Source organism: Hyla sarda, unplaced genomic scaffold (assembly GCF_029499605.1).
Source record: "Hyla sarda isolate aHylSar1 unplaced genomic scaffold, aHylSar1.hap1 scaffold_270, whole genome shotgun sequence".
Classification (NCBI taxonomy): Eukaryota; Metazoa; Chordata; class Amphibia; order Anura; family Hylidae; genus Hyla; species Hyla sarda.
In genome coordinates, this window is record NW_026609396.1 from 139340 (window position 1) to 162112 (window position 22773).

General features: G+C 45.9%; 9 non-coding genes and 1 pseudogene across 9 annotated transcripts; all 10 read right to left on the bottom strand.

The window, feature by feature from the left end:
* Positions 1-542: 542 nt before the first annotated feature.
* Positions 543-726, bottom strand: LOC130325101 (U2 spliceosomal RNA). The gene has a single exon (XR_008869978.1). It is a non-coding gene; the product is annotated as a U2 spliceosomal RNA (small nuclear RNA).
* Positions 727-1419: 693 nt separating this feature from the next.
* LOC130325111 (U2 spliceosomal RNA) lies at positions 1420-1579 on the bottom strand (annotated as a pseudogene).
* A 2561-nt stretch (positions 1580-4140) lies between these two features.
* LOC130325148 (U2 spliceosomal RNA) lies at positions 4141-4331 on the bottom strand. The gene has a single exon (XR_008870013.1). It is a non-coding gene; the product is annotated as a U2 spliceosomal RNA (small nuclear RNA).
* Positions 4332-6409: 2078 nt separating this feature from the next.
* Positions 6410-6600, bottom strand: LOC130325149 (U2 spliceosomal RNA). Its single transcript, XR_008870014.1, has one exon. It is a non-coding gene; the product is annotated as a U2 spliceosomal RNA (small nuclear RNA).
* A 2092-nt stretch (positions 6601-8692) lies between these two features.
* LOC130325150 (U2 spliceosomal RNA) lies at positions 8693-8883 on the bottom strand. Its single transcript, XR_008870015.1, has one exon. It is a non-coding gene; the product is annotated as a U2 spliceosomal RNA (small nuclear RNA).
* A 2085-nt stretch (positions 8884-10968) lies between these two features.
* Positions 10969-11159, bottom strand: LOC130325152 (U2 spliceosomal RNA). The gene has a single exon (XR_008870016.1). It is a non-coding gene; the product is annotated as a U2 spliceosomal RNA (small nuclear RNA).
* A 2092-nt stretch (positions 11160-13251) lies between these two features.
* On the bottom strand, positions 13252-13442 carry LOC130325153 (U2 spliceosomal RNA). Its single transcript, XR_008870017.1, has one exon. It is a non-coding gene; the product is annotated as a U2 spliceosomal RNA (small nuclear RNA).
* A 2073-nt stretch (positions 13443-15515) lies between these two features.
* Positions 15516-15706, bottom strand: LOC130325154 (U2 spliceosomal RNA). Its single transcript, XR_008870018.1, has one exon. It is a non-coding gene; the product is annotated as a U2 spliceosomal RNA (small nuclear RNA).
* A 2086-nt stretch (positions 15707-17792) lies between these two features.
* Positions 17793-17978, bottom strand: LOC130325092 (U2 spliceosomal RNA). The gene has a single exon (XR_008869971.1). It is a non-coding gene; the product is annotated as a U2 spliceosomal RNA (small nuclear RNA).
* Positions 17979-21600: 3622 nt separating this feature from the next.
* LOC130325155 (U2 spliceosomal RNA) lies at positions 21601-21791 on the bottom strand. Its single transcript, XR_008870019.1, has one exon. It is a non-coding gene; the product is annotated as a U2 spliceosomal RNA (small nuclear RNA).
* Between the last annotated feature and the right edge of the window lie 982 nt (positions 21792-22773).

The following is a 22773-nucleotide window of genomic DNA, read 5'->3' on the forward strand; positions in this document are numbered from 1 at the left end:
ATACCACAGAAGCAATGCATGGTCAATGTACAGCAATGACACACCTGTGTGAACAGCCAGGAGACCCCCCCCCCCCCCCATGTTATGTTACATAGTTACATAGTTAGTACGGTCGAAAAAAGACATATGTCCATCAAGTTCAACCAGGGAATTAAGGGGTAGGGGTGTGGCGCGATATTGGGGAAGGGATGAGATTTTGTATTTCTTCATAAGCATTAATCTTATTTTGTCAATTAGGAACATTCAGCACCCACCCGCTATCAAGGCAGCTGCCTATCATGTCATGCCCTACCTGCACAGGTGTGCTGGCTACTCAAATGATCCAATTAAGGAGGCCATTTAGTCAGCAGCAGCAGAAGTCCTGTGCCTGGACGCTCCAACAGCGGCCAGACACAAGCAGAAGCAGAAGCAGCAGAAGCAGCAGCAGCACCACCTTTTGTTTTTTGGCTGCAGCAGCAGCAAGGCCCACAGGGCTGGCTAGCTGGCGAGCCAGCAAGCAGGTAGCAATGAAAGTAGGAATCTTTCTTTTTAACCCTGTAAGGGGGTGGTGCACTGTACCCGAAGATACTGCCATATCGGGTCAATGCATAGGGCGACGGAAGCAAGCTTCGAAATCGGCCCCCGTTCTCAAAAATCCATTTAATATATGGTCCCCAGATAGGGGACGTATCAGATATTAAACTGATAAGAACAGATTTTTTTTTTTTTTTTTTATCTAAAGCCGAGGAACGTGCTTTCGATTCACCCAAAGTGCAAGAAAAAGTGCAAACGTGTTACACTAAAAAAAACGTGCACAAAGGATGCGGTCTATCGCAAGCCCTTCTCCGATAGGAGAGAGGCCCCCCAACAAACCTTACCCTTCGCCTCCGGACCAAAAGGTACCTGCGAGGTTCCAGGTTCGATGTCCCTTTTCGCCGAAGCTACTAGGAGACCACAAATGCTCCCGGCATCCCCCTTGGCGTTAGCCAAGGTATCTGCCCGCAGAGCCGATTACGGTAGGTACCCTGCGAAGCAGGAGTACCCGGGGTGTTTGCAGGGAGGTGCGGAACCTAATGGCCACACACACCTCCCCTAGACCGCCAGGAGGGACACCCAGAAGGGCTACCGCATCCTGACAAATCCTGTGAACACACAACACGCAAAAAGTGACACAGTGAGACAAAAAATAAATAAATAAGTGAATGTGTGCAGATATACTGCCCGGACATCCGGCCGGATCTATAAAAATTTCTCTGATCCTAGCCAGAAGGCCGGGAATCAAGAGGTGAGTGCCACAAGGTGAAGAGATTATGGTGCCCGTGCTTCAACTCAGTGAGCCTATTCTCCCAGTGAGTTTCGGCACCTCGGGGTCACCACTCCCCGAGGCACAAAAGTACCTCGGCTCTAGACCCTCTCAGCCTCATGGCGAGACCCGGAGGGAACAGGTCACATCGGGGCAGCCGTCGAGCTGATTCCTCAGAACCAGCCCCGGAAAGCCCTGGTACACCTGCATCCTCCATGCAGCACCCATCCCCACCAGCATGAAAACTGATAAGAACAGATACTACACTTGATCTTAGCCAAAAGGCCGAGAAGCGATAACCGTGAAATGGGCGGGCCCAACAAGGTGCCCTTCATGGGCACTATCACTGCTTGCTGTCAGGGAGGCTGCCAGACAATTTTCCATGCACACTCTGGGCTGGGGGGCAGTCAACCACCAGTACACACAGCAGAACCTAAACCCATACCATTATTGCTAAGCAGCAAGACAGGGGCCCATTGCACTCCCACGGGGCCTTTTTAAATGCAATCCATAACCCGGATTTGCCAGGAACCCTTCTTACTCCTCCTACTTGCATGTGACACTGGGCTTAGGATTAGTGTTGAGCGGCATAGGCCATATTCGATTTCGTGAATATTCGCGAATATATGGACGAATATTCGTCATATTCGCGAATATTCGCATATTCGTAATGTTCTCGTTTTATTTTCGCATATGCGTATATTCGTATGTGCGAAAATCAACATATGCGAAAATTTGCATATACAAAAATCAACATAAGCGAAAATTCGCATATGCGAAAATTAGCATATGCAAATTTTCACATATGCGAAAATTCGCACGCCAGTCTCACACAGTAGTATTAGAGCCTTCTTACACCACACAAGCTGGAAGCAGAGAGGGATGATCACTGTGATGTGTACTGTGAAAAAAAAAAAAAAAAAAAAAAAAAAAAAAAGAATATTCGTAATTACGAATATATAGCGCTATATTCGCGAATATTCGCGAATTCGCGAATATGCGATATTCGCGAATAAAATTCGAATTGCGAATATTCGAGAGCAACACTACTTAGGATCTGCATAGGAAACACACACACAAGCACACACCTACCTTTGTTGCCTGCAGATGCCTCCTTGGCTGTCCCCAAACGGTATCAAACCAACACCCACGGGAAGCTGTAAGCATAGAGGACATGCCTGCACCCTATTGGACTTACCTGTGTGGGTTAAACCCGGGTTATTTGACAACCTATGGCGGTGATGGTTCTGCTCAGGCAGAGCAGTGCTGATGCTCCTCATAAAGCTGTCGCTGCTGTGAAGGTTCTAGGTGACATCACAAATCCCTATGGTTACATACACAACAAAGCTGGGTTGTTGTTGTTTACACTCTGCAAGGCCTGTGGAAGTGAGTGACATCATAGCACTGTAGTTCTGAGGGTTCTAGATGGATGCAACAATCTCCTGTTGCTTCTATGAAGGCCATAATAGACGACATCACCAAACAGCTCCATAGTCACATACACAGCAAAGGAGAGATGTTGTTTACACCTAGTGATGTCAGTGGTATTGAGTGACATCACAGCACAGTGCTAAGGCTCCTGGGCCTGGACACAGCAGCGGCTGCAATATCTCAACGGAGAATACGTTTATATATATGTGTGTGTGTGCGCGTATATATATATATATATATATATATATATATATATTTCTCCGCCGAAATCACTTTTAAACCCATTTCCACCTTTTTTTCCCTTCTCTTCCTCTTACTTTTTTTTCACGTTTTTTTACGTTTTTCTCCTTTTCGCCTCTTTTCTGGGCGTATTATTCTTCTTTTTCTTCTTTTTTTTCGTCTAATGCATACCCCATCAGTGCAGCAATGCTTATTCAATACCGCCAGCAGATGGAGACACTGGGGGATAATTTTCTAAGGATTTATACTGATTTTTCCTGTCTGAATTTGTCGCACAGAAAGTTGCAGGCCAAATATGTGTGACATTTCTGCGACTTTAGCTTCTAGAGCATTTTTACAACATTATACATAGGTGCTGAATACATAAAAAGCGACTGTTCAGCGACAGACAAGTCGCATCGGCTGAAAGTAGGCCAGAATGTCAGTCCATGTTGGAGCAGGTTTAGATACAGTCTAAAGTATAGATCTCAAAGTCTGTGCACAGAATTTAGCAAGGGCCTCGCACCTTCTGATGCATCAGGTAGGTGCACAATAGCATAGCCTAACCCTCTGTACTTTGGTCTATATTGATGCGGGACATAGACAGCCAGCTGATGACCAATCCATTAGTGCAATGGATGGCTGGAAGCATTTGTCTTTGCCTTTGCAATACCACAGAAGCAATGCATGGTCAATGTACAGCAATGACACACCTGTGTGAACAGCCAGGAGACCCCCCCCCCCCATGTTATGTTACATAGTTACATAGTTAGTACGGTCGAAAAAAGACATATGTCCATCAAGTTCAACCAGGGAATTAAGGGGTAGGGGTGTGGCGCGATATTGGGGAAGGGATGAGATTTTATATTTCTTCATAAGCATTAATCTTATTTTGTCAATTAGGAACATTCAGCACCCACCCGCTATCAAGGCAGCTGCCTATCATGTCATGCCCTACCTGCACAGGTGTGCTGGCTACTCAAATGATCCAATTAAGGAGGCCATTTAGTCAGCAGCAGCAGAAGTCCTGTGCCTGGACGCTCCAACAGCGGCCAGACACAAGCAGAAGCAGAAGCAGCAGAAGCAGCAGCAGCACCACCTTTTGTTTTTTGGCTGCAGCAGCAGCAAGGCCCACAGGGCTGGCTAGCTGGCTAGCCAGCAAGCAGGTAGCAATGAAAGTAGGAATCTTTCTTTTTAACCCTGTAAGGGGGTGGTGCACTGTACCCGAAGATACTGCCATATCGGGTCAATGCATAGGGCGACGGAAGCAAGCTTCGAAATCGGCCCCCGTTCTCAAAAATCCATTTAATATATGGTCCCCAGATAGGGGACGTATCAGATATTAAACTGATAAGAACAGATACTACACTTGATCTTAGCCAAAAGGCCGAGAAGCGATAACCGTGAAAGGGGCGGGCCCAACAAGGTGCCCTTCATGGGCACTATCACTGCTTGCTGTCAGGGAGGCTGCCAGACAATTTTCCATGCACACTCTGGGCTGGGGGGCAGTCAACCACCAGTACACACAGCAGAACCTAAACCCATACCATTATTGCTAAGCAGCAAGACAGGGGCCCATTGCACTCCCACGGGGCCTTTTTAAATGCAATCCATAACCCGGATTTGCCAGGAACCCTTCTTACTCCTCCTACTTGCATGTGACACTGGGCTTAGGATCTGCATAGGAAACACACACACAAGCACACACCTACCTTTGTTGCCTGCAGATGCCTCCTTGGCTGTCCCCAAACGGTATCAAACCAACACCCACGGGAAGCTGTAAGCATAGAGGACATGCCTGCACCCCATTGGACTTACCTGTGTGGGTTAAACCCGGGTTATTTGACAACCTATGGCGGTGATGGTTCTGCTCAGGCAGAGCAGTGCTGATGCTCCTCATAAAGCTGTCGCTGCTGTGAAGGTTCTAGGTGACATCACAAATCCCTATGGTTACATACACAACAAAGCTGGTTTGTTGTTGTTTACACTCTGCAAGGCCTGTGGAAGTGAGTGACATCATAGCACTGTAGTTCTGAGGGTTCTAGATGGATGCAACAATCTCCTGTTGCTTCTATGAAGGCCATAATAGACGACATCACCAAACAGCTCCATAGTCACATACACAGCAAAGGAGAGATGTTGTTTACACCTAGTGATGTCAGTGGTATTGAGTGACATCACAGCACAGTGCTAAGGCTCCTGGGCCTGGACACAGCAGCGGCTGCAATATCTCAACGGAGAATACGTTTATATATATGTGTGTGTGTGCGCGTATATATATATATATATATATATATATATATTTCTCCGCCGAAATCACTTTTAAACCCATTTCCACCTTTTTTTCCCTTCTCTTCCTCTTACTTTTTTTTCACGTTTTTTTACGTTTTTCTCCTTTTCGCCTCTTTTCTGGGCGTATTATTCTTCTTTTTCTTCTTTTTTTTCGTCTAATGCATACCCCATCAGTGCAGCAATGCTTATTCAATACCGCCAGCAGATGGAGACACTGGGGGATAATTTTCTAAGGATTTATACTGATTTTTCCTGTCTGAATTTGTCGCACAGAAAGTTGCAGGCCAAATATGTGTGACATTTCTGCGACTTTAGCTTCTAGAGCATTTTTACAACATTATACATAGGTGCTGAATACATAAAAAGCGACTGTTCAGCGACAGACAAGTCGCATCGGCTGAAAGTAGGCCAGAATGTCAGTCCATGTTGGAGCAGGTTTAGATACAGTCTAAAGTATAGATCTCAAAGTCTGTGCACAGAATTTAGCAAGGGCCTCGCACCTTCTGATGCATCAGGTAGGTGCACAATAGCATAGCCTAACCCTCTGTACTTTGGTCTATATTGATGCGGGACATAGACAGCCAGCTGATGACCAATCCATTAGTGCAATGGATGGCTGGAAGCATTTGTCTTTGCCTTTGCAATACCACAGAAGCAATGCATGGTCAATGTACAGCAATGACACACCTGTGTGAACAGCCAGGAGACCCCCCCCCCCCCCCATGTTATGTTACATAGTTACATAGTTAGTACGGTCGAAAAAAGACATATGTCCATCAAGTTCAACCAGGGAATTAAGGGGTAGGGGTGTGGCGCGATATTGGGGAAGGGATGAGATTTTATATTTCTTCATAAGCATTAATCTTATTTTGTCAATTAGGAACATTCAGCACCCACCCGCTATCAAGGCAGCTGCCTATCATGTCATGCCCTACCTGCACAGGTGTGCTGGCTACTCAAATGATCCAATTAAGGAGGCCATTTAGTCAGCAGCAGCAGAAGTCCTGTGCCTGGACGCTCCAACAGCGGCCAGACACAAGCAGAAGCAGAAGCAGCAGAAGCAGCAGCAGCACCACCTTTTGTTTTTTGGCTGCAGCAGCAGCAAGGCCCACAGGGCTGGCTAGCTGGCTAGCCAGCAAGCAGGTAGCAATGAAAGTAGGAATCTTTCTTTTTAACCCTGTAAGGGGGTGGTGCACTGTACCCGAAGATACTGCCATATCGGGTCAATGCATAGGGCGACGGAAGCAAGCTTCGAAATCGGCCCCCGTTCTCAAAAATCCATTTAATATATGGTCCCCAGATAGGGGACGTATCAGATATTAAACTGATAAGAACAGATACTACACTTGATCTTAGCCAAAAGGCCGAGAAGCGATAACCGTGAAAGGGGCGGGCCCAACAAGGTGCCCTTCATGGGCACTATCACTGCTTGCTGTCAGGGAGGCTGCCAGACAATTTTCCATGCACACTCTGGGCTGGGGGGCAGTCAACCACCAGTACACACAGCAGAACCTAAACCCATACCATTATTGCTAAGCAGCAAGACAGGGGCCCATTGCACTCCCACGGGGCCTTTTTAAATGCAATCCATAACCCGGATTTGCCAGGAACCCTTCTTACTCCTCCTACTTGCATGTGACACTGGGCTTAGGATCTGCATAGGAAACACACACACAAGCACACACCTACCTTTGTTGCCTGCAGATGCCTCCTTGGCTGTCCCCAAACGGTATCAAACCAACACCCACGGGAAGCTGTAAGCATAGAGGACATGCCTGCACCCCATTGGACTTACCTGTGTGGGTTAAACCCGGGTTATTTGACAACCTATGGCGGTGATGGTTCTGCTCAGGCAGAGCAGTGCTGATGCTCCTCATAAAGCTGTCGCTGCTGTGAAGGTTCTAGGTGACATCACAAATCCCTATGGTTACATACACAACAAAGCTGGGTTGTTGTTGTTTACACTCTGCAAGGCCTGTGGAAGTGAGTGACATCATAGCACTGTAGTTCTGAGGGTTCTAGATGGATGCAACAATCTCCTGTTGCTTCTATGAAGGCCATAATAGACGACATCACCAAACAGCTCCATAGTCACATACACAGCAAAGGAGAGATGTTGTTTACACCTAGTGATGTCAGTGGTATTGAGTGACATCACAGCACAGTGCTAAGGCTCCTGGGCCTGGACACAGCAGCGGCTGCAATATCTCAACGGAGAATACGTTTATATATATGTGTGTGTGTGCGCGTATATATATATATATATATATATATATATATATATATATATATATATTTCTCCGCCGAAATCACTTTTAAACCCATTTCCACCTTTTTTTCCCTTCTCTTCCTCTTACTTTTTTTTCACGTTTTTTTACGTTTTTCTCCTTTCCGCCTCTTTTCTGGGCGTATTATTCTTCTTTTTCTTCTTTTTTTTCGTCTAATGCATACCCCATCAGTGCAGCAATGCTTATTCAATACCGCCAGCAGATGGAGACACTGGGGGATAATTTTCTAAGGATTTATACTGATTTTTCCTGTCTGAATTTGTCGCACAGAAAGTTGCAGGCCAAATATGTGTGACATTTCTGCGACTTTAGCTTCTAGAGCATTTTTACAACATTATACATAGGTGCTGAATACATAAAAAGCGACTGTTCAGCGACAGACAAGTCGCATCGGCTGAAAGTAGGCCAGAATGTCAGTCCATGTTGGAGCAGGTTTAGATACAGTCTAAAGTATAGATCTCAAAGTCTGTGCACAGAATTTAGCAAGGGCCTCGCACCTTCTGATGCATCAGGTAGGTGCACAATAGCATAGCCTAACCCTCTGTACTTTGGTCTATATTGATGCGGGACATAGACAGCCAGCTGATGACCAATCCATTAGTGCAATGGATGGCTGGAAGCATTTGTCTTTGCCTTTGCAATACCACAGAAGCAATGCATGGTCAATGTACAGCAATGACACACCTGTGTGAACAGCCAGGAGACCCCCCCCCCCCCATGTTATGTTACATAGTTACATAGTTAGTACGGTCGAAAAAAGACATATGTCCATCAAGTTCAACCAGGGAATTAAGGGGTAGGGGTGTGGCGCGATATTGGGGAAGGGATGAGATTTTATATTTCTTCATAAGCATTAATCTTATTTTGTCAATTAGGAACATTCAGCACCCACCCGCTATCAAGGCAGCTGCCTATCATGTCATGCCCTACCTGCACAGGTGTGCTGGCTACTCAAATGATCCAATTAAGGAGGCCATTTAGTCAGCAGCAGCAGAAGTCCTGTGCCTGGACGCTCCAACAGCGGCCAGACACAAGCAGAAGCAGAAGCAGCAGAAGCAGCAGCAGCACCACCTTTTGTTTTTTGGCTGCAGCAGCAGCAAGGCCCACAGGGCTGGCTAGCTGGCTAGCCAGCAAGCAGGTAGCAATGAAAGTAGGAATCTTTCTTTTTAACCCTGTAAGGGGGTGGTGCACTGTACCCGAAGATACTGCCATATCGGGTCAATGCATAGGGCGACGGAAGCAAGCTTCGAAATCGGCCCCCGTTCTCAAAAATCCATTTAATATATGGTCCCCAGATAGGGGACGTATCAGATATTAAACTGATAAGAACAGATACTACACTTGATCTTAGCCAAAAGGCCGAGAAGCGATAACCGTGAAAGGGGCGGGCCCAACAAGGTGCCCTTCATGGGCACTATCACTGCTTGCTGTCAGGGAGGCTGCCAGACAATTTTCCATGCACACTCTGGGCTGGGGGGCAGTCAACCACCAGTACACACAGCAGAACCTAAACCCATACCATTATTGCTAAGCAGCAAGACAGGGGCCCATTGCACTCCCACGGGGCCTTTTTAAATGCAATCCATAACCCGGATTTGCCAGGAACCCTTCTTACTCCTCCTACTTGCATGTGACACTGGGCTTAGGATCTGCATAGGAAACACACACACAAGCACACACCTACCTTTGTTGCCTGCAGATGCCTCCTTGGCTGTCCCCAAACGGTATCAAACCAACACCCACGGGAAGCTGTAAGCATAGAGGACATGCCTGCACCCCATTGGACTTACCTGTGTGGGTTAAACCCGGGTTATTTGACAACCTATGGCGGTGATGGTTCTGCTCAGGCAGAGCAGTGCTGATGCTCCTCATAAAGCTGTCGCTGCTGTGAAGGTTCTAGGTGACATCACAAATCCCTATGGTTACATACACAACAAAGCTGGGTTGTTGTTGTTTACACTCTGCAAGGCCTGTGGAAGTGAGTGACATCATAGCACTGTAGTTCTGAGGGTTCTAGATGGATGCAACAATCTCCTGTTGCTTCTATGAAGGCCATAATAGACGACATCACCAAACAGCTCCATAGTCACATACACAGCAAAGGAGAGATGTTGTTTACACCTAGTGATGTCAGTGGTATTGAGTGACATCACAGCACAGTGCTAAGGCTCCTGGGCCTGGACACAGCAGCGGCTGCAATATCTCAACGGAGAATACGTTTATATATATGTGTGTGTGTGCGCGTATATATATATATATATATATATATATATATATATATATATTTCTCCGCCGAAATCACTTTTAAACCCATTTCCACCTTTTTTTCCCTTCTCTTCCTCTTACTTTTTTTTCACGTTTTTTTACGTTTTTCTCCTTTTCGCCTCTTTTCTGGGCGTATTATTCTTCTTTTTCTTCTTTTTTTTCGTCTAATGCATACCCCATCAGTGCAGCAATGCTTATTCAATACCGCCAGCAGATGGAGACACTGGGGGATAATTTTCTAAGGATTTATACTGATTTTTCCTGTCTGAATTTGTCGCACAGAAAGTTGCAGGCCAAATATGTGTGACATTTCTGCGACTTTAGCTTCTAGAGCATTTTTACAACATTATACATAGGTGCTGAATACATAAAAAGCGACTGTTCAGCGACAGACAAGTCGCATCGGCTGAAAGTAGGCCAGAATGTCAGTCCATGTTGGAGCAGGTTTAGATACAGTCTAAAGTATAGATCTCAAAGTCTGTGCACAGAATTTAGCAAGGGCCTCGCACCTTCTGATGCATCAGGTAGGTGCACAATAGCATAGCCTAACCCTCTGTACTTTGGTCTATATTGATGCGGGACATAGACAGCCAGCTGATGACCAATCCATTAGTGCAATGGATGGCTGGAAGCATTTGTCTTTGCCTTTGCAATACCACAGAAGCAATGCATGTTCAATGTACAGCAATGACACACCTGTGTGAACAGCCAGGAGACCCCCCCCCCCCATGTTATGTTACATAGTTACATAGTTAGTACGGTCGAAAAAAGACATATGTCCATCAAGTTCAACCAGGGAATTAAGGGGTAGGGGTGTGGCGCGATATTGGGGAAGGGATGAGATTTTATATTTCTTCATAAGCATTAATCTTATTTTGTCAATTAGGAACATTCAGCACCCACCCGCTATCAAGGCAGCTGCCTATCATGTCATGCCCTACCTGCACAGGTGTGCTGGCTACTCAAATGATCCAATTAAGGAGGCCATTTAGTCAGCAGCAGCAGAAGTCCTGTGCCTGGACGCTCCAACAGCGGCCAGACACAAGCAGAAGCAGAAGCAGCAGAAGCAGCAGCAGCACCACCTTTTGTTTTTTGGCTGCAGCAGCAGCAAGGCCCACAGGGCTGGCTAGCTGGCTAGCCAGCAAGCAGGTAGCAATGAAAGTAGGAATCTTTCTTTTTAACCCTGTAAGGGGGTGGTGCACTGTACCCGAAGATACTGCCATATCGGGTCAATGCATAGGGCGACGGAAGCAAGCTTCGAAATCGGCCCCCGTTCTCAAAAATCCATTTAATATATGGTCCCCAGATAGGGGACGTATCAGATATTAAACTGATAAGAACAGATACTACACTTGATCTTAGCCAAAAGGCCGAGAAGCGATAACCGTGAAAGGGGCGGGCCCAACAAGGTGCCCTTCATGGGCACTATCACTGCTTGCTGTCAGGGAGGCTGCCAGACAATTTTCCATGCACACTCTGGGCTGGGGGGCAGTCAACCACCAGTACACACAGCAGAACCTAAACCCATACCATTATTGCTAAGCAGCAAGACAGGGGCCCATTGCACTCCCACGGGGCCTTTTTAAATGCAATCCATAACCCGGATTTGCCAGGAACCCTTCTTACTCCTCCTACTTGCATGTGACACTGGGCTTAGGATCTGCATAGGAAACACACACACAAGCACACACCTACCTTTGTTGCCTGCAGATGCCTCCTTGGCTGTCCCCAAACGGTATCAAACCAACACCCACGGGAAGCTGTAAGCATAGAGGACATGCCTGCACCCCATTGGACTTACCTGTGTGGGTTAAACCCGGGTTATTTGACAACCTATGGCGGTGATGGTTCTGCTCAGGCAGAGCAGTGCTGATGCTCCTCATAAAGCTGTCGCTGCTGTGAAGGTTCTAGGTGACATCACAAATCCCTATGGTTACATACACAACAAAGCTGGGTTGTTGTTGTTTACACTCTGCAAGGCCTGTGGAAGTGAGTGACATCATAGCACTGTAGTTCTGAGGGTTCTAGATGGATGCAACAATCTCCTGTTGCTTCTATGAAGGCCATAATAGACGACATCACCAAACAGCTCCATAGTCACATACACAGCAAAGGAGAGATGTTGTTTACACCTAGTGATGTCAGTGGTATTGAGTGACATCACAGCACAGTGCTAAGGCTCCTGGGCCTGGACACAGCAGCGGCTGCAATATCTCAACGGAGAATACGTTTATATATATGTGTGTGTGTGCGCGTATATATATATATATATATATATATATATATATATATATATATATATTTCTCCGACGAAATCACTTTTAAACCCATTTCCACCTTTTTTTCCCTTCTCTTCCTCTTACTTTTTTTTCAAGTTTTTTTACGTTTTTCTCCTTTTCGCCTCTTTTCTGGGCGTATTATTCTTCTTTTTCTTCTTTTTTTTCGTCTAATGCATACCCCATCAGTGCAGCAATGCTTATTCAATACCGCCAGCAGATGGAGACACTGGGGGATAATTTTCTAAGGATTTATACTGATTTTTCCTGTCTGAATTTGTCGCACAGAAAGTTGCAGGCCAAATATGTGTGACATTTCTGCGACTTTAGCTTCTAGAGCATTTTTACAACATTATACATAGGTGCTGAATACATAAAAAGCGACTGTTCAGCGACAGACAAGTCGCATCGGCTGAAAGTAGGCCAGAATGTCAGTCCATGTTGGAGCAGGTTTAGATACAGTCTAAAGTATAGATCTCAAAGTCTGTGCACAGAATTTAGCAAGGGCCTCGCACCTTCTGATGCATCAGGTAGGTGCACAATAGCATAGCCTAACCCTCTGTACTTTGGTCTATATTGATGCGGGACATAGACAGCCAGCTGATGACCAATCCATTAGTGCAATGGATGGCTGGAAGCATTTGTCTTTGCCTTTGCAATACCACAGAAGCAATGCATGTTCAATGTACAGCAATGACACACCTGTGTGAACAGCCAGGAGACCCCCCCCCCCCCATGTTATGTTACATAGTTACATAGTTAGTACGGTCGAAAAAAGACATATGTCCATCAAGTTCAACCAGGGAATTAAGGGGTAGGGGTGTGGCGCGATATTGGGGAAGGGATGAGATTTTATATTTCTTCATAAGCATTAATCTTATTTTGTCAATTAGGAACATTCAGCACCCACCCGCTATCAAGGCAGCTGCCTATCATGTCATGCCCTACCTGCACAGGTGTGCTGGCTACTCAAATGATCCAATTAAGGAGGCCATTTAGTCAGCAGCAGCAGAAGTCCTGTGCCTGGACGCTCCAACAGCGGCCAGACACAAGCAGAAGCAGAAGCAGCAGAAGCAGCAGCAGCACCACCTTTTGTTTTTTGGCTGCAGCAGCAGCAAGGCCCACAGGGCTGGCTAGCTGGCTAGCCAGCAAGCAGGTAGCAATGAAAGTAGGAATCTTTCTTTTTAACCCTGTAAGGGGGTGGTGCACTGTACCCGAAGATACTGCCATATCGGGTCAATGCATAGGGCGACGGAAGCAAGCTTCGAAATCGGCCCCCGTTCTCAAAAATCCATTTAATATATGGTCCCCAGATAGGGGACGTATCAGATATTAAACTGATAAGAACAGATACTACACTTGATCTTAGCCAAAAGGCCGAGAAGCGATAACCGTGAAAGGGGCGGGCCCAACAAGGTGCCCTTCATGGGCACTATCACTGCTTGCTGTCAGGGAGGCTGCCAGACAATTTTCCATGCACACTCTGGGCTGGGGGGCAGTCAACCACCAGTACACACAGCAGAACCTAAACCCATACCATTATTGCTAAGCAGCAAGACAGGGGCCCATTGCACTCCCACGGGGCCTTTTTAAATGCAATCCATAACCCGGATTTGCCAGGAACCCTTCTTACTCCTCCTACTTGCATGTGACACTGGGCTTAGGATCTGCATAGGAAACACACACACAAGCACACACCTACCTTTGTTGCCTGCAGATGCCTCCTTGGCTGTCCCCAAACGGTATCAAACCAACACCCACGGGAAGCTGTAAGCATAGAGGACATGCCTGCACCCCATTGGACTTACCTGTGTGGGTTAAACCCGGGTTATTTGACAACCTATGGCGGTGATGGTTCTGCTCAGGCAGAGCAGTGCTGATGCTCCTCATAAAGCTGTCGCTGCTGTGAAGGTTCTAGGTGACATCACAAATCCCTATGGTTACATACACAACAAAGCTGGGTTGTTGTTGTTTACACTCTGCAAGGCCTGTGGAAGTGAGTGACATCATAGCACTGTAGTTCTGAGGGTTCTAGATGGATGCAACAATCTCCTGTTGCTTCTATGAAGGCCATAATAGACGACATCACCAAACAGCTCCATAGTCACATACACAGCAAAGGAGAGATGTTGTTTACACCTAGTGATGTCAGTGGTATTGAGTGACATCACAGCACAGTGCTAAGGCTCCTGGGCCTGGACACAGCAGCGGCTGCAATATCTCAACGGAGAATACGTTTATATATATGTGTGTGTGTGCGCGTATATATATATATATATATATATATATATATATATTTCTCCGCCGAAATCACTTTTAAACCCATTTCCACCTTTTTTTCCCTTCTCTTCCTCTTACTTTTTTTTCACGTTTTTTTACGTTTTTCTCCTTTTCGCCTCTTTTCTGGGCGTATTATTCTTCTTTTTCTTCTTTTTTTTCGTCTAATGCATACCCCATCAGTGCAGCAATGCTTATTCAATACCGCCAGCAGATGGAGACACTGGGGGATAATTTTCTAAGGATTTATACTGATTTTTCCTGTCTGAATTTGTCGCACAGAAAGTTGCAGGCCAAATATGTGTGACATTTCTGCGACTTTAGCTTCTAGAGCATTTTTACAACATTATACATAGGTGCTGAATACATAAAAAGCGACTGTTCAGCGACAGACAAGTCGCATCGGCTGAAAGTAGGCCAGAATGTCAGTCCATGTTGGAGCAGGTTTAGATACAGTCTAAAGTATAGATCTCAAAGTCTGTGCACAGAATTTAGCAAGGGCCTCGCACCTTCTGATGCATCAGGTAGGTGCACAATAGCATAGCCTAACCCTCTGTACTTTGGTCTATATTGATGCGGGACATAGACAGCCAGCTGATGACCAATCCATTAGTGCAATGGATGGCTGGAAGCATTTGTCTTTGCCTTTGCAATACCACAGAAGCAATGCATGGTCAATGTACAGCAATGACACACCTGTGTGAACAGCCAGGAGACCCCCCCCCCCCATGTTATGTTACATAGTTACATAGTTAGTACGGTCGAAAAAAGACATATGTCCATCAAGTTCAACCAGGGAATTAAGGGGTAGGGGTGTGGCGCGATATTGGGGAAGGGATGAGATTTTATATTTCTTCATAAGCATTAATCTTATTTTGTCAATTAGGAACATTCAGCACCCACCCGCTATCAAGGCAGCTGCCTATCATGTCATGCCCTACCTGCACAGGTGTGCTGGCTACTCAAATGATCCAATTAAGGAGGCCATTTAGTCAGCAGCAGCAGAAGTCCTGTGCCTGGACGCTCCAACAGCGGCCAGACACAAGCAGAAGCAGAAGCAGCAGCAGCAGCACCACCTTTTGTTTTTTGGCTGCAGCAGCAGCAAGGCCCACAGGGCTGGCTAGCTGGCTAGCCAGCAAGCAGGTAGCAATGAAAGTAGGAATCTTTCTTTTTAACCCTGTAAGGGGGTGGTGCACTGTACCCGAAGATACTGCCATATCGGGTCAATGCATAGGGCGACGGAAGCAAGCTTCGAAATCGGCCCCCGTTCTCAAAAATCCATTTAATATATGGTCCCCAGATAGGGGACGTATCAGATATTAAACTGATAAGAACAGATACTACACTTGATCTTAGCCAAAAGGCCGAGAAGCGATAACCGTGAAAGGGGCGGGCCCAACAAGGTGCCCTTCATGGGCACTATCACTGCTTGCTGTCAGGGAGGCTGCCAGACAATTTTCCATGCACACTCTGGGCTGGGGGGCAGTCAACCACCAGTACACACAGCAGAACCTAAACCCATACCATTATTGCTAAGCAGCAAGACAGGGGCCCATTGCACTCCCACGGGGCCTTTTTAAATGCAATCCATAACCCGGATTTGCCAGGAACCCTTCTTACTCCTCCTACTTGCATGTGACACTGGGCTTAGGATCTGCATAGGAAACACACACACAAGCACACACCTACCTTTGTTGCCTGCAGATGCCTCCTTGGCTGTCCCCAAACGGTATCAAACCAACACCCACGGGAAGCTGTAAGCATAGAGGACATGCCTGCACCCCATTGGACTTACCTGTGTGGGTTAAACCCGGGTTATTTGACAACCTATGGCGGTGATGGTTCTGCTCAGGCAGAGCAGTGCTGATGCTCCTCATAAAGCTGTCGCTGCTGTGAAGGTTCTAGGTGACATCACAAATCCCTATGGTTACATACACAACAAAGCTGGGTTGTTGTTGTTTACACTCTGCAAGGCCTGTGGAAGTGAGTGACATCATAGCACTGTAGTTCTGAGGGTTCTAGATGGATGCAACAATCTCCTGTTGCTTCTATGAAGGCCATAATAGACGACATCACCAAACAGCTCCATAGTCACATACACAGCAAAGGAGAGATGTTGTTTACACCTAGTGATGTCAGTGGTATTGAGTGACATCACAGCACAGTGCTAAGGCTCCTGGGCCTGGACACAGCAGCGGCTGCAATATCTCAACGGAGAATACGTTTATATATATGTGTGTGTGTGCGCGTATATATATATATATATATATATATATATATATATATATATATATATTTCTCCGCCGAAATCACTTTTAAACCCATTTCCACCTTTTTTTCCCTTCTCTTCCTCTTACTTTTTTTTCACGTTTTTTTACGTTTTTCTCCTTTTCGCCTCTTTTCTGGGCGTATTATTCTTCTTTTTCTTCTTTTTTTTCGTCTAATGCATACCCCATCAGTGCAGCAATGCTTATTCAATACCGCCAGCAGATGGAGACACTGGGGGATAATTTTCTAAGGATTTATACTGATTTTTCCTGTCTGAATTTGTCGCACAGAAAGTTGCAGGCCAAATATGTGTGACATTTCTGCGACTTTAGCTTCTAGAGCATTTTTACAACATTATACATAGGTGCTGAATACATAAAAAGCGACTGTTCAGCGACAGACAAGTCGCATCGGCTGAAAGTAGGCCAGAATGTCAGTCCATGTTGGAGCAGGTTTAGATACAGTCTAAAGTATAGATCTCAAAGTCTGTGCACAGAATTTAGCAAGGGCCTCGCACCTTCTGATGCATCAGGTAGGTGCACAATAGCATAGCCTAACCCTCTGTACTTTGGTCTATATTGATGCGGGACATAGACAGCCAGCTGATGACCAATCCATTAGTGCAATGGATGGCTGGAAGCATTTGTCTTTGCCTTTGCAATACCACAGAAGCAATGCATGTTCAATGTACAGCAATGACACACCTGTGTGAACAGCCAGGAGACCCCCCCCCCCCCATGTTATGTTACATAGTTACATAGTTAGTACGGTCGAAAAAAGACATATGTCCATCAAGTTCAACCAGGGAATTAAGGGGTAGGGGTGTGGCGCGATATTGGGGAAGGGATGAGATTTTATATTTCTTCATAAGCATTAATCTTATTTTGTCAATTAGGAACATTCAGCACCCACCCGCTATCAAGGCAGCTGCCTATCATGTCATGCCCTACCTGCACAGGTGTGCTGGCTACTGAAATGATCCAATTAAGGAGGCCATTTAGTCAGCAGCAGCAGAAGTCCTGTGCCTGGACGCTCCAACAGCGGCCAGACACAAGCAGAAGCAGAAGCAGCAGCAGCAGCACCACCTTTTGTTTTTTGGCTGCAGCAGCAGCAAGGCCCACAGGGCTGGCTAGCTGGCTAGCCAGCAAGCAGGTAGCAATGAAAGTAGGAATCTTTCTTTTTAACCCTGTAAGGGGGTGGTGCACTGTACCCGAAGATACTGCCATATCGGGTCAATGCATAGGGCGACGGAAGCAAGCTTCGAAATCGGCCCCCGTTCTCAAAAATCCATTTAATATATGGTCCCCAGATAGGGGACGTATCAGATATTAAACTGATAAGAACAGATTTTTTTTTTAAGTTAGCCCTCAGAAACTCAATCAGAGTTCCAAGATCTTATTTGAACTCGATTGTTGCTCATCATCAGGTAACCCATTTTTTTATTTCTTCTTAACACTAATGACCACAAAATAAAATCAATAAAAAAGATTTAACCAGAAAAAAAAAACACACATTTACAATAACAAACAAACATTGCTTTCACCAGTAATTAATCAGAGAGACATTCCATTTCTCCAGGCATATACCATTAGGAAATCTATCATTCCACGGTTTATCGTTCCTCTTATCATCTGTCTTTTTACCGGAAGTCCCAACCAAGATGGAACTTTATAAGTGTCCAAAAATCTGTCCATATCAGCTTGAAATGAAAAATACACTTTGTCTCTAGCTTCCTCGTACCGATTTTCATATTTCGACCTTAGTTCCATTAAATCCATATCAAATGGTCTTCTTTCCTTTTTTGGCATATTTTCCAACATGCCATCCAAAACACCTCCAAATTCCATTGGTACATAAACCTCTTCTTTCTTTTTCTTTTCTTCAGCCACTTTTCTGGCTGGAACTTCCTCCAACTCAGGTTCTCCAATTTCTTCTTCTTCCCTACTCCTTTTAGCTGCTGTTTCCTTTTTCGTTGTTTGTTTCTTGGGACATACATTTACCAGGTGATCTTCCTCACCGCACAGATGACACTTCTTTTTTTTGTTGTTGTTGCAGGTGTCTGCTTCATGACCTCCCTCCTGGCACTTATAGCACCATGAGTGAGTACATAGGTCTTTCCCGTGCCCGTATTGTTTACATTTACGGCAAAATTCCTCCATCCCTGAATAGAACAAGTCACCATTGACCGATCCAATTTTGAATCGCCCAGGTGGATAAATCACTTTACCGTCAGGTTCCTTTTTAAATTTAACTTTAAATTTCCATTTTGTAGTCCATAGGCCATATTGGTTCAGGACTTTTCCCTTTGACAGAATATTGTCACAGAATCTAGAAAGAAAAGTCTCAATGTCTTTTTCCAGTATATATGGGCTATACATCCGTACCGTCAATATTTTCTCCTGGTTCGGAAAATGCGGGGTCACCTCCACACCCTCCAAAACTGGATTGGCCTTCTTTTGCTGGTACTTGCTGCAAAAAAAATTAAAGTCCTCTTCAGAAGCCAATATAACATCGTAGTGTCCATTTCTTGGGAATTCAAGCATAGACAGGATTTGTTCCTTCTTAATTTCCAGCAACTTGAATAAGATCTCCTCGACCACGAAACCTAATCCTTTTCCTCTCTTGCAGGTATCCAATAAGGAAATCCGAACTCCATTTCTGAGCTTAGCATACTCAGGGATGCCTTCTGATGATGCTCCACTTGATCCAGCCATGTCCATCAGGATAAACACCTCCCCCACTGTAAGCAGGTAGGTGGTGGTGATCGCTCCCCGTTGTCTGGGGACTAAGCCGGCTCCCTAATAGCAGCAGGGGGGTGAAGTCCCTCCGTTAAGAAGGACGATCCCCCCAGGCAAAGGAGCCGGGTACCCCAGACACCCTCTGGCCAGACCAAGTGAGCAGAACTACACTTGATCTTAGCCAAAAGGCCGAGAAGCGATAACCGTGAAAGGGGCGGGCCCAACAAGGTGCCCTTCATGGGCACTATCACTGCTTGCTGTCAGGGAGGCTGCCAGACAATTTTCCATGCACACTCTGGGCTGGGGGGCAGTCAACCACCAGTACACACAGCAGAACCTAAACCCATACCATTATTGCTAAGCAGCAAGACAGGGGCCCATTGCACTCCCACGGGGCCTTTTTAAATGCAATCCATAACCCGGATTTGCCAGGAACCCTTCTTACTCCTCCTACTTGCATGTGACACTGGGCTTAGGATCTGCATAGGAAACACACACACAAGCACACACCTACCTTTGTTGCCTGCAGATGCCTCCTTGGCTGTCCCCAAACGGTATCAAACCAACACCCACGGGAAGCTGTAAGCATAGAGGACATGCCTGCACCCCATTGGACTTACCTGTGTGGGTTAAACCCGGGTTATTTGACAACCTATGGCGGTGATGGTTCTGCTCAGGCAGAGCAGTGCTGATGCTCCTCATAAAGCTGTCGCTGCTGTGAAGGTTCTAGGTGACATCACAAATCCCTATGGTTACATACACAACAAAGCTGGGTTGTTGTTGTTTACACTCTGCAAGGCCTGTGGAAGTGAGTGACATCATAGCACTGTAGTTCTGAGGGTTCTAGATGGATGCAACAATCTCCTGTTGCTTCTATGAAGGCCATAATAGACGACATCACCAAACAGCTCCATAGTCACATACACAGCAAAGGAGAGATGTTGTTTACACCTAGTGATGTCAGTGGTATTGAGTGACATCACAGCACAGTGCTAAGGCTCCTGGGCCTGGACACAGCAGCGGCTGCAATATCTCAACGGAGAATACGTTTATATATATGTGTGTGTGTGCGCGTATATATATATATATATATATATATTTCTCCGCCGAAATCACTTTTAAACCCATTTCCACCTTTTTTTCCCTTCTCTTCCTCTTACTTTTTTTTCACGTTTTTTTACGTTTTTCTCCTTTTCGCCTCTTTTCTGGGCGTATTATTCTTCTTTTTCTTCTTTTTTTTCGTCTAATGCATACCCCATCAGTGCAGCAATGCTTATTCAATACCGCCAGCAGATGGAGACACTGGGGGATAATTTTCTAAGGATTTATACTGATTTTTCCTGTCTGAATTTGTCGCACAGAAAGTTGCAGGCCAAATATGTGTGACATTTCTGCGACTTTAGCTTCTAGAGCATTTTTACAACATTATACATAGGTGCTGAATACATAAAAAGCGACTGTTCAGCGACAGTCAAGTCGCATCGGCTGAAAGTAGGCCAGAATGTCAGTCCATGTTGGAGCAGGTTTAGATACAGTCTAAAGTATAGATCTCAAAGTCTGTGCACAGAATTTAGCAAGGGCCTCGCACCTTCTGATGCATCAGGTAGGTGCACAATAGCATAGCCTAACCCTCTGTACTTTGGTCTATATTGATGCGGGACATAGACAGCCAGCTGATGACCAATCCATTAGTGCAATGGATGGCTGGAAGCATTTGTCTTTGCCTTTGCAATACCACAGAAGCAATGCATGGTCAATGTACAGCAATGACACACCTGTGTGAACAGCCAGGAGACCCCCCCCCCCCATGTTATGTTACATAGTTACATAGTTAGTACGGTCGAAAAAAGACATATGTCCATCAAGTTCAACCAGGGAATTAAGGGGTAGGGGTGTGGCGCGATATTGGGGAAGGGATGAGATTTTATATTTCTTCATAAGCATTAATCTTATTTTGTCAATTAGGAACATTCAGCACCCACCCGCTATCAAGGCAGCTGCCTATCATGTCATGCCCTACCTGCACAGGTGTGCTGGCTACTCAAATGATCCAATTAAGGAGGCCATTTAGTCAGCAGCAGCAGAAGTCCTGTGCCTGGACGCTCCAACAGCGGCCAGACACAAGCAGAAGCAGAAGCAGCAGCAGCAGCACCACCTTTTGTTTTTTGGCTGCAGCAGCAGCAAGGCCCACAGGGCTGGCTAGCTGGCTAGCCAGCAAGCAGGTAGCAATGAAAGTAGGAATCTTTCTTTTTAACCCTGTAAGGGGGTGGTGCACTGTACCCGAAGATACTGCCATATCGGGTCAATGCATAGGGCGACGGAAGCAAGCTTCGAAATCGGCCCCCGTTCTCAAAAATCCATTTAATATATGGTCCCCAGATAGGGGACGTATCAGATATTAAACTGATAAGAACAGATACTACACTTGATCTTAGCCAAAAGGCCGAGAAGCGATAACCGTGAAAGGGGCGGGCCCAACAAGGTGCCCTTCATGGGCACTATCACTGCTTGCTGTCAGGGAGGCTGCCAGACAATTTTCCATGCACACTCTGGGCTGGGGGGCAGTCAACCACCAGTACACACAGCAGAACCTAAACCCATACCATTATTGCTAAGCAGCAAGACAGGGGCCCATTGCACTCCCACGGGGCCTTTTTAAATGCAATCCATAACCCGGATTTGCCAGGAACCCTTCTTACTCCTCCTACTTGCATGTGACACTGGGCTTAGGATCTGCATAGGAAACACACACACAAGCACACACCTACCTTTGTTGCCTGCAGATGCCTCCTTGGCTGTCCCCAAACGGTATCAAACCAACACCCACGGGAAGCTGTAAGCATAGAGGACATGCCTGCACCCCATTGGACTTACCTGTGTGGGTTAAACCCGGGTTATTTGACAACCTATGGCGGTGATGGTTCTGCTCAGGCAGAGCAGTGCTGATGCTCCTCATAAAGCTGTCGCTGCTGTGAAGGTTCTAGGTGACATCACAAATCCCTATGGTTACATACACAACAAAGCTGGGTTGTTGTTGTTTACACTCTGCAAGGCCTGTGGAAGTGAGTGACATCATAGCACTGTAGTTCTGAGGGTTCTAGATGGATGCAACAATCTCCTGTTGCTTCTATGAAGGCCATAATAGACGACATCACCAAACAGCTCCATAGTCACATACACAGCAAAGGAGAGATGTTGTTTACACCTAGTGATGTCAGTGGTATTGAGTGACATCACAGCACAGTGCTAAGGCTCCTGGGCCTGGACACAGCAGCGGCTGCAATATCTCAACGGAGAATACGTTTATATATATGTGTGTGTGTGCGCGTATATATATATATATATATATATATATATATATATATATATATTTCTCCGCCGAAATCACTTTTAAACCCATTTCCACCTTTTTTTCCCTTCTCTTCCTCTTACTTTTT